This window comes from Elephantulus edwardii, unplaced genomic scaffold (genome assembly GCF_000299155.1).
Source record: "Elephantulus edwardii isolate Elephantulus edwardi_28Jun2011 unplaced genomic scaffold, EleEdw1.0 scaffold00017, whole genome shotgun sequence".
NCBI classification, from domain to species: Eukaryota; Metazoa; Chordata; class Mammalia; order Macroscelidea; family Macroscelididae; genus Elephantulus; species Elephantulus edwardii.
This window is the reverse complement of record NW_006399767.1, coordinates 7,167,419-7,178,382: the sequence shown is the minus strand read 5'-3', so window position 1 is coordinate 7,178,382 and position 10,964 is coordinate 7,167,419. Positions and strand designations below refer to the sequence as shown.

At 38.1% G+C, this 10,964-nt stretch overlaps 1 protein-coding gene across 1 annotated transcript in view; it reads left to right on the top strand.

Annotated features, from left to right (window-relative positions):
• The window catches only part of OPN5 (opsin 5), a 46,981-nt gene that overhangs the window by 13,903 nt on the left and 22,114 nt on the right, over positions 1–10,964 (top strand). The window lies entirely within an intron of this gene.

Here is a 10,964-nt window from a genome sequence, read left to right as displayed (position 1 = left end):
AAATTATTTTATATTGGCTTGCTTACATAGTTTGTATGCACTTTGTTTTACAGTATCCATTCACATCGTGTTTCATACAATCATTCCCATTCATTAAGTTTTATAAAATTAATCACCATTAAACTATGCCCACCATTATTCTGTCTTTCCAGATTCCTGCCAGATAGTTCCCATTTCCTTTAACCCCCCACTCCTGTATCCACCTAATATTGCAGCCCTATCATTGTCTCCCACCCATCCTTATCCATTTACTAGTTATTTTTCTATATCTTTAATAATGGTCTTATGCATTATTTGTCTATGAGACTGAGTTAGTTCATTCAGCATATTACTCTCCAGTCTCGTCCAAGTTATGTAGTCATTTTTGAAATTGATGCTTCTGAGTGCTGTGTAGTATTCCACCATGTTAATGTACTACAATTTCTTAATCCATTAGATTGTGGCTGAGTATTTGGGCTGTTTCCATGTTCTTGAGATTGTGCATAATGCTGCTATGAACATTGGTCTACAAATCTGTTTTTGTCTCTGTTCTAATTTCATTGGGATATGTTCCTAGTGGTTGAATAGCTGGGTCATATGGAATTTCTGTGTTCAGCTTTTTGAGGAAACACCAGACTGTGAGGCTGTAAATCTTAATGGGGGGGGATCTTAATGAGAGTGGACTGCTCATCTTTCTTCCCAGGAGCAGCTGGAGGCATCAAATGACTAACCTTTTGGTTAGCAGCTCAATACATAACCCACGATGCCAGCTGTGGATCTTTATAACTATTTTAGTTATTAAAAAAGGATTTTTAGGATCATTGCATATTTTGTAAATAACAAAAATGTTATTTACCTCCTATGCTTTCCTGTCAAGACTTAAGAGTAATTTCTGCAAGACTAGGTCCCTTGGTAGAGGTGAATTTCAGAATCAACAACACAGTATAAATTGTTTTATAAGCTAAAAATCACACAACTGGAAAATAGACTCGAGTTTAAAGCCCATCATTGACACTTATTAGATTTGTGTTTTAGAGCTAGAGATATGACTTTATGTATCTCATTCAGTCTTGCAGATTAATATCCCACCATTATGAATCCTTGCAAGTGACATTGGTCTCAGGGATCTATAGAAACCATGCTAAGGGAAGTCTAGCTCTTTAATAAGTTAAGACCTTGATCACAGTAATATTCTTCTCTCCAGATTGCAAATATTTTTTTATGCTGTACAAGAATCTCTTGGTTTTGTGTTGGAATTAGATTCTTGATGGTTCCAGTTGAGCTTTACTCCTTAAGCCCTGCATGCTAAGAGGAATTTATGAGGGAAGTTTGTTGATTTCGATTCATAGTATGCCCACTTGAATAGGTGGAACATCCTCACAGAGTTTTCTAGGTTGAAATATTTACAGGAGCAGAGTACCAAATCTCTCTGCTTTGGGGCCTTTGCTGGGGTCTAACCACTAACCTTTAGGCTGGTACCTGATCACTTAACTATTGTATCACCAGCTATCCTTGAGGGAAGTTTCCATTACTTCAAGTCTGCACTGATAACCAAAGAGAAGAATTCAACTTAGACAAAAATGCAGACTCTGGAATTACTGTTTACTTTTAGCTTATGCTTTACTATATATCTACTGTCGTTGTGTTGACTTTGGCTTATATAACCAACCCTCCATCAAGTCTCAAAGGCTGTAAATCTTAACAGGAGTAGACAGTTCATCTTTCTCCTATAGAACCTCTGGTGAATTCTAACCATACACCACACACACCACCACCAGCCTCATTAATAATTGACTGGAAAGTAGGCAAATATTGCCATAAAACACAGTGCCAGGAATTCGGTTCTTCTTCATTTCCAACTCTCCCTTTATTTTTCATATATGATAATTAAGAAGAAATTTAATCATCATTCAATGAATCTAAATTAAGATTGGACTACAATTAATTCTAATTATAGTAGGTACTATGCTATAAATTGAGAAAATATTTAAAAAATTCCCAATTTTTAAATTACCTTTCAATAGTTTTCTAAAAAAATTATTTTATGTTGATTGCATACAAAATTTATATATATTATGTTTTACACTATTCTTCATTCACATTGTGTTTTATAAAATTAATCATCATTGAACTGTGCCCACCGTCTTTCCAGATCCCATTGAATATATCCAGAGAAACAACATGATGTTCATTAAATCATCATGTGGATTTTAAGGTTTTTTTATTTATGGCTTTGTGATTTGACACATCATGACTTCAAACTGCTGTATTTTTTTTATTAGTAATTTTAATAGACATTTACAGAGGTTTTGGATTTCCATCCATTCATTGCCACACTTTTCTCCCTGCCCACCCCTCCCCACCAGCTCGCTCCCACCTCTGAAGAGAAAAAGAAAAAAAAATGTTCCTTCATTAGTATACAATTCCCACATCCCTTCCCTCCCACCCCCCAACCCTTAGTACACTTCTCTATGCAACCTTAATTCTGGATTCCTGTGCTAACCATAATGCTCAATCATATATCACTTCTAATCTGTTCTTTCCCTCATCTGTTTCAATACAATATACATAATTTATCCAGTTTTTTTTGTCATACCCCCACCTTGATGTCAGACCCATTCTACAACAGTGGCACCATGCAGTATTTGTCCCTTTGTGACTGAGATATTTCACTCAGCATAATGTCCTCCAGGGTCACCCACTTTGAATAATATTGCATGAGTTCCTTATTTTTCAATGCTGCGTAGTATTCCATTGTGTGGATATACCACAGCTTCTCTATCCATTCGTTTGTTGATGGGCCCTTAGGTTGCTTCCAACTCTTTGAAAACTGCTGTAATTTGACATGAATTCCTTTCTTTTCTTGCCACCTTCCCAGTGATGGGCTTTGAGATACACATTCACACACGTATGTATAAATACATACATACATACATATATATATACATGCACACACATATATATTTATATTTGTTATTGTTGTTGTTAAATGACATCAATTCAAGCATAACTCAAAGCAACTCCTTGAACAAAAGATCTGAACCCTGTTCTGTAACTATTGTTGCGTCTCTAAGTTCATAAAGTTTCCAGAGGCATTATGCTAAGGAAGTGAATGCCACTCCTGCTTCCAAGTCTGTCTTTTTGTAAATTTTTTTTTTAAATTTTACTATCTTGTGTGTACCATCAAATTGGATCTGACTGGTACAGGAGGAGATTGCCCCTCCTTCTTCAGCAGAGAATCTGTTGGATTTGACCCACACGCCTCTGGGATTGCAGTGCAACTTTTTGCCACTAGGCCACCAGAGCTCCCTTCCAAGTCTGCCTTAATCTGGCAGCTCCATCAAACACTGTCCATGATGGATAACCATTATGGTATTTGACACACCAGTGACATGTTCAGCATCACAGCAGCCCCAAGTTACCTCAGTACAACGAATTGACAGACCAGTGCTGTACCACTTAGAAGAATGTTTGTCCCAAATACAATTAACACCAGACCTAAGGGCTTCAGGGCTGAGGCTCCAACCAACTTTTAAATACCAAGGCCTGCCCACTAGGTCTTGATTGACTGTAAACAAGAGGCTTTCAGCCCATAGCTCATTGTTAGCTAAATTCAGCAAATCCAATCTGCCCACACACAACTGTGAATGAAATAAAACCAACCAAACAGTTCACATCCGATCCTCAACCAAAACAAGAGAACCTACCTTAATGTCTTTTAACTTAGTTTAAATAATATCACATATTAATATGCTGTTGGGATCACTAACACTGTTTTGCTAGTTTGGGAATCATGACATACTTCTCAATTATATTTCAAAAGAAAATGATATAGTGATATAATGCTATGCTGTTGTTGTTAGATGGCATTGAACATACTTCAGTTTATAACAACTGTATGAACAGCAGATTGAAACTTTGTCAATCCTGTGCCATCCTCTCAGTCTCTGCCATGTTCAGCTCACTGTGTGCTCACTGTGAAAATCCACTTCACTGTGGGTATTCCTCTCTTTCTCTGACTCTCTACTTTTCCAAGCCTGATTAGGGACCGTTGGCTCCTGACTACAAGCCCAGAGTAGGTGACAGGAAGTTACCTCTAAGGAGCATTCTTTTTTTTTTTCTATAATTATATTTTATTAATTTTCATAAACATTTACAGAGATTTTGGGTTTCCATTCATTCATTGTTGCACTATTCTCTCTACCCTCCTCCCAGTTTGTTCTTGTCCAAATGCCACAGTGCTTGTCAAAGCCAGTTCTGATTAATCTTCTTTGTCAGTGTGTCCTTTGCCATTCCCTATCACTCCTCCCTGAGAGAGACTTCACCTTGAGTCATAAGGAAAAGGGGATGGCGTATTCTCTTAGCTACTTCCTGAGGAGCATTCTGATAATACCTCCTCCAAGACACATTTATTTATTCTTTTGTCCATGGTGTATTCAATACACTTCAACAACACCACAATTTAAAGTTATGACTTTTTCATGCTTCCTTATTCATTTATTGCCCAATTTCTGCATGCATAATGAAGTAATTGAAAATCCTATGACTTGGGTCAGGTGCATTTTTGGTCTTTCAGCATTCTTATTCTTTTGCATTCTTGAAAGAGGGGCTGGGAGCAAATTTGTCCAATGGAGCACATCTTTTTCATTCTTGACTACTGCTGCTATGGGTGTTGATTGTGGATCCAAGTGAAATGAAGTCCTTGACAAACTTCAATCTTTTTTTTCTATGGATTACAATGTTGTCTATTGATTCAGTTGTGAGGACTTCTGTTTTCTTAATGTTGAGGTGTCATTCATATTGAAGGCTGTAGTCTCTGATCTTCTTCAGTAAGTTCCTCAAGTCTTTTCTACTCTCAGGCTGTGGAAGAAAAGATATCATTGCTGATGTCACGTGAAATCTGACAGGAGGGAATACCAGAAAGATGCTTAATTATTTTTTTTATTGACTGTGCACAAACATAAGGACCTCTGGACTGCGGACTCTGGTCTATGGAGCATATGGACCTAGTCCATAGGGAGTTGTGCTGCTAAACCCAAAGGCCACCCCTCTTTGGTGGTTCAAATCTCCCTGCAGCTCTGAGGAAGGAAGATGAACAATTTCCTCCTGTGCAATAGACAGTCTCCAAAAACTTGCTGGTGAGTCAGCGAGGAGTTGGTTCCACTTCAGTAAGTTGATGTAAAGGCACTTGGCTATGTGGGTCACACTAAATTATAGATAACCTCGAGAAGAATGGAAATTCCAGAACATGTTAAAATGTGCTCATGTGGAACCTGTACATAGGTCTTTCAAACAGAACAAGGGAATATTACAAGGTTTCAAATCAGGAAAGGTGAGTGTTAGAGGTACCCTTTCTCTATACCTATGCTAAGCAGAAAAATTAAGGAGCTTTACTAGAGGAAGATAAAGCAGGACTGAAGAAAGGCTCATTAGAAGTCTGTATTATGCAAGTTTACCTGCCTTACTTGTACAAGGTGATGAGGATAAAACCATTAACATCTCCTAAACATACCATTCATTAAATTTGATGCGATTCCTATGAGTTGAAGCATTATATTAAGTATTGTTTATTTACATATTTTAGATTGCTGAGTGCAGTACACACACACAAGCCAGTAACATAGGCATTTGTTATGACTCTCAAGACAAATGTATTAAAGCTTATATGTGGTATACCATTATATACCTGACTGCACTATTTCCGTGTATACACATGACATTGAGATAACTTGTGTTGTGTGGAGTAATCTGTGGAGGTAGCTCTGTGCTGTTCTCTGATAGTGATTTCTGAATTCTATTGTAACCTTATGAATCTCCAGATTTGTGTATAGTCTAACATTGCTTGAATGGACATTAAGAGGCTGATGCCAGTATTTCTAAAATCCAGCATAATTTATTTTTTAATGGCTATAGTCAGCTTTGTAAAACAAGTCATAATAGAAAAAATCAGGGCAAATCCAGTCAAACAAATGTTTTCTTCATTTTGCCAAGGTTACATGTATATAGGGAGTTCTGTTGGCTACTGACTTGAAGGTGGGAGAAAGATAGCAGTTTCCATCTTTACCCATTAGAAGGTCAGCTACAAGTTGATTCAGATAAAACAGTAAAGAGTTTGGGGTGGGGGTGGGGGTTTGTATATACAGTCCAGATAATTTGGGAAAAAACCCTTCCAGATGATACTGGGGGCCAGGTTGGGGGTCTTTTAGTTTGGTAATCATCCTTTATTGATCCTATCATTTCTTGAGATAGTTCTAGTTCCCTCTATTGTCAGTGTACAATCCCTGAGTGGAGCAAATGACTAAGTGTTTGACTACTAACTGAAAGGTTGGTGGTTTGAATCTACCAGGCAGTGCCTTAGAAGAAAATACTGGCATGTACTTCTGAAAGTCCACGGCCTTGAGAACCTGGTGGAGCACAGTTCTTGTCAGTCTGACACTCACAGGGTTTCCATGCAATGGACTGATGCAATGGCAATGGGTTTGGTCTTTTTATTGCTGTTGTTTTCTTTTCTCAGTCATCAGTCCTTAAAGGTAAACTTTTGTCATCCTTATCCCAGTTAAAAGACATATTTAGGTTAATTAACACCACAAACTACACCTGTTCCTTTTTGTTACAACTCACCATGTTGATATTGGGGACTCAACAAGGACCCTGAGAAATGACGCTATGTTGACTGCTCTCAGATCCTCAAAACTGCTGCTCATGGACGGCTTTTGCTTGTATTTGGAATACCAGTAGCAGAGCTTGGTCATCACAGCTCATCAAATCTACAGCAATGTGACAAATGGACAGACAATTGGTGTATTTTCCCATAGCATGGACTCATTTTCACGAGAGAGCCGTTACAATTCCCTTGCCTTGCCTAAATTTCCTGCTGGAGGTCAGAGTCTTTAGTTCATTAACTTTAGTAGCATTTGCTATGTTTTACTGAGTTGTCAATTGGCTGCTTGTTTTTGCAAGACAGTACACTAGGTCCTTTATGGTGTAAATGGTTAGCATTTGGTTGCTATACAAAAGGTTAAAAGTTTGAGTTTATGGAAGCTCTGGTGGCCTAATGGCAAGAAGCTGTACTGCAATCCCAGAGGTACATGGTTCGAATCCACCAGGTGCTCTGCTGGAGAAGGAGGAGCAATCTCTTGTGCCAATCAGATCAGATTTGACAGTACACACACACATAAAAAATAATAAAAAAAATTTAAAAAAAAGTTTGAGTTTACCTAAAGGCAACTCAGAAGAAAGGATTGGTGATCTCTTGGCAAGAAAAAAATAACAACAAACTCAGACATTGGAAAACCTGTGAACACATACATAGAGTAACCATGAATCAGTCCACTGATGTTTAAACTGAGAGAGGGAAGACACGGTACGCTTTCTGTTTACTACTTCGCTTCGCAAGTGCTGTTTACCATTGTACACACTACAACCAACCTACCATCAGCTAGATGCTTAATCAAGATTGCTTGAATGAATGCAAAATTGAATAAACCAAGTTACACTAATTACCCTAATGAATACATCCATTCCTGACTGCCATCGTTCCATTTTTCATAGACCATGAATACCTCTGTTCTTTTTTATACCTGTTGGAGCATTTTGTTTTGCTTTATTCTTGCACATTGATTGCAAAACCATTTAAGACTCTTTAATAATAAATCTCTGCTTTCAATTTCTTTACTGTCTACTGTATGCTATTTATAAGTGAACTTTCAGGTTGAGTAGACCCTCTGTGGACTTGAAAGGCAGTTTGTGGGAAAACTGAACTGTCTTTCCCATTTTCTTTAGCTATTAATACTCCAGAGGAGCATTCCTAAATTTTACCTCAGGTTTTCAAGAAATATTACTTCATTGTAGTCTATACATGTTCTTCATAGATTTTGGCATCATTTATATTTCAGTTATGATTGCATATGTGTGAGATTGCATGTTCAAAGTTCGATCCACTCTTCAGTTCCTAAGTCAGTGGAGTTAACTAACCTATTATGTCTTTTAATTCACATTGCATCCTCAAGATGCAGCGTAATACCTCAGACAAGGTAGGTACTTACACAGTTTGTAGAAGAAAAGAAGGCTAAATTCAGAGTAAACTAATGTTGTCATTGTTTGTCATATATCTTTGCATCAACTACTGCTCCTTTCAGTCCTTTGAACAACAGATCTGAATCCTACCCTGTCCTATCCTCATCATCTCTGATACACTTGAACCCATTATAACTAGGGGTCAAGTCCAGCTTAGCTTCCAACCCACTATTACGCCATTGGCAAAACCTCTTTCTATATCTGAGGATTTCTAATCTTTTAGATTTGGCTATAGTGGGACAGAAGCATAAAGATTGTGTCTTAATACAAAAGCTAAGACCTGGAGAGGGTGAAACCAAACTGCTCCATGGAAGCAAGGATTCTGAAGTTCCATCTGACATATTTTGGGCATTTTGCAAGGAGGAACCAGTCCTTGGAAAGGGACCTCATGCTTTGGAGAGTGGAGGGACAGAGCAGGAGAGAAAGACCCTCAATGAGATGGATTGACTCAGTGACTGGCATAATGGGGGTAGGTGTGGGAGAGTTGATGAGGTTGGCTTAGGATAGCAGGGTTCAGAGCTGTTGTATTTAGGAGTGCTATGAGTTGCAGGCGATTTGATGGTATATAACAACAACTGAAGAGACCAGGTGTTCATTTTCCAAGAGTCCTTTGCAACTAGAATACAGCTTTGGGTCCTATGCTGGCCCCCTCTTCGCTCCTTCAGAAATTTTCACACTGGGTTGTCTCAGAAATTAGTGGCAAAGGCTAAAGATAGGAAGTTCTGTCCCAAGTCCTTGACTGTAGCAATAGTTCTTCCTGCAGTTTACTATCATAGCTTTGAGCATAGTTTCTATCTGCATGACCTCAATTTTCACTGCCCAGCATTCCCAGTGAATCACTACTAACAGCATCATGTAAGTAAGCTTTTCTGTCTCACTCAGTCAAAGACAGTTTCTGTTGCTTGTCAATGAAAATCCCAAAGGATTTGGCTTAGGTAACCATTTACTCTAACTTCGTTTTCTTATGTGAGATACCTGGGTCTCTAAATTATCTCCTATAATGCTGAAATTCTATGAAAATGACTAGATTGGCTTGGTTACTTCATGGCCTATCATCTTTACATTACTAAAATCATCTGGTTCCTATCTGAATGTTTCTTCCTCCTCTGATTTCAGAATCCCTACCTCAATGGCCTTGTGAGTCTATAAAGAATAGTCAAGTCTCCTGTTTCATTGAATCTGAAAGTTATAATTTATCTTTGGTTAAAAAAAAAGTAAACATTTTGGTTATTTGTAGCTGAAGAAATAGACTTTCCAAGGACTAAAAGCCAAAACAAAACTGTATGGGCTTCTCACAAACTCTTTATTCAAACCCCAGAGGTTATCAAAAAGAGGCACCTCTTGGGGGGGAGAAGAGTCTTATCTGGGAACTTTGGAAAGGTTGGTGAGGCAAAAGAATTTCTTTGGTGCTATAACCAGCCCACTATTGGTCACTATATTAGCATGAGTGGTCTCTAAGGTGATTTCCAATTATGATGGGTTGTTGTGGTTGTTGTTCAGTTGAATCAAATATGATTCATGGCAACCATATGAACAAAGGATATGAACCATGCTCTATCTTCTGTCATTTTCATCATCTCTGATATTCTTGAGCTTATTATTACAGTCATGGTGTGAATCCATCTTGTTGGGGGTATTTCCCTCTTTTACTGACACTCCAGTTTTCCCAACGTGATGTTTATTTCCAGGGATTGCCTCCTCCTTACAACATGCTCAATGTATGCAAGATGAAGTTTCACCATCCTTGCCTTTAAGGAGCACTCAGGCAGCACTTTCTTCAAAATATATTTATTTAGTTATTCTTCTGGTAGTCCATGGCATATTCAGGACTCTTTTGCAGTACAAAAACTCAAAGACATCGGTTTTTGTTCTTATCATCCATAGTCATTGTTCAACCTTCAGCTGGAAGCAATTGAAAAAACCATGACTAAATCAAGCACATCTTAGTCTTTCTGTTGCTCCTTAGCACCTAGGAGAGGTCCTTGACATCATATTTTCCCAATGCAAGGAATCTTCTGATTTCTTTCTTTTTTTTTTTTTTTTTATTGTGGATCCAAGCAAGACGAAATAATTGACGACTTCAGTCTTTTTCTCCATCTATCATGATTTTGCCTATTGGAGGAGTTTTGTTCTCTTGATGTTGAGATGTAATCCACATTGAAGACTGGAGCCTTTGGTCTTTTGTAATTAAGTGTTTTAAGTTTTCTTTACTTTTAGCAATCAATTTTGTGTCATCTGCATAATACAGGTTGCTGATAAGTCTTTTTCTGAGCTCGATATCCCATTCCTCGTCTTAAAGTCTAGCTTCTCAGATGATTTGCTCTACATATGGATTAAAATAGGTATGGAGAAAGGACACATTCTGATGCACACCTTTCTTGATTTTTAACAATTTAGTATCCCCTAGTTCTGTTCAGACAATAGCTTCTTGGTCTAGGTATAGATTTCCTAGGAACACAACTGTTCATGCAATCTCATTCTTCTAAATTGTACCCTTGGTTTGTTATGATCCACATGGTCAGTAGCCTTTGCATAGTCCATAAAACACAAGCAGACATCCTTCTGGTATTCTCCACTTTCAGCCAATGTCCATCTGATATCATCAGAGATATCCTTGATGCCATGACTGTTTGTTTCTAAATCCAGTTTGAATTTGTCGCAGTTCTCTGCTGATGATTTCTGTTCTCTTTTTTTTTAAATTTATTTTTATTGGGGAAACATATTGGGGGTACAAGGAGGTGAGGGTTGGGGGCAGAAGGGTGAGGATGGGCCAGGATGCAGTTGCAGAGCTGCACAGTTTGGTCGGTGGGGGGAGCAGGTGAAGGAAATGATGAGGGTCCAGTGGGGACCAGACGCTACAGAAGAATGACAAGCATTTTCCAATAGTAATTAAACCAAATGTCTTATTG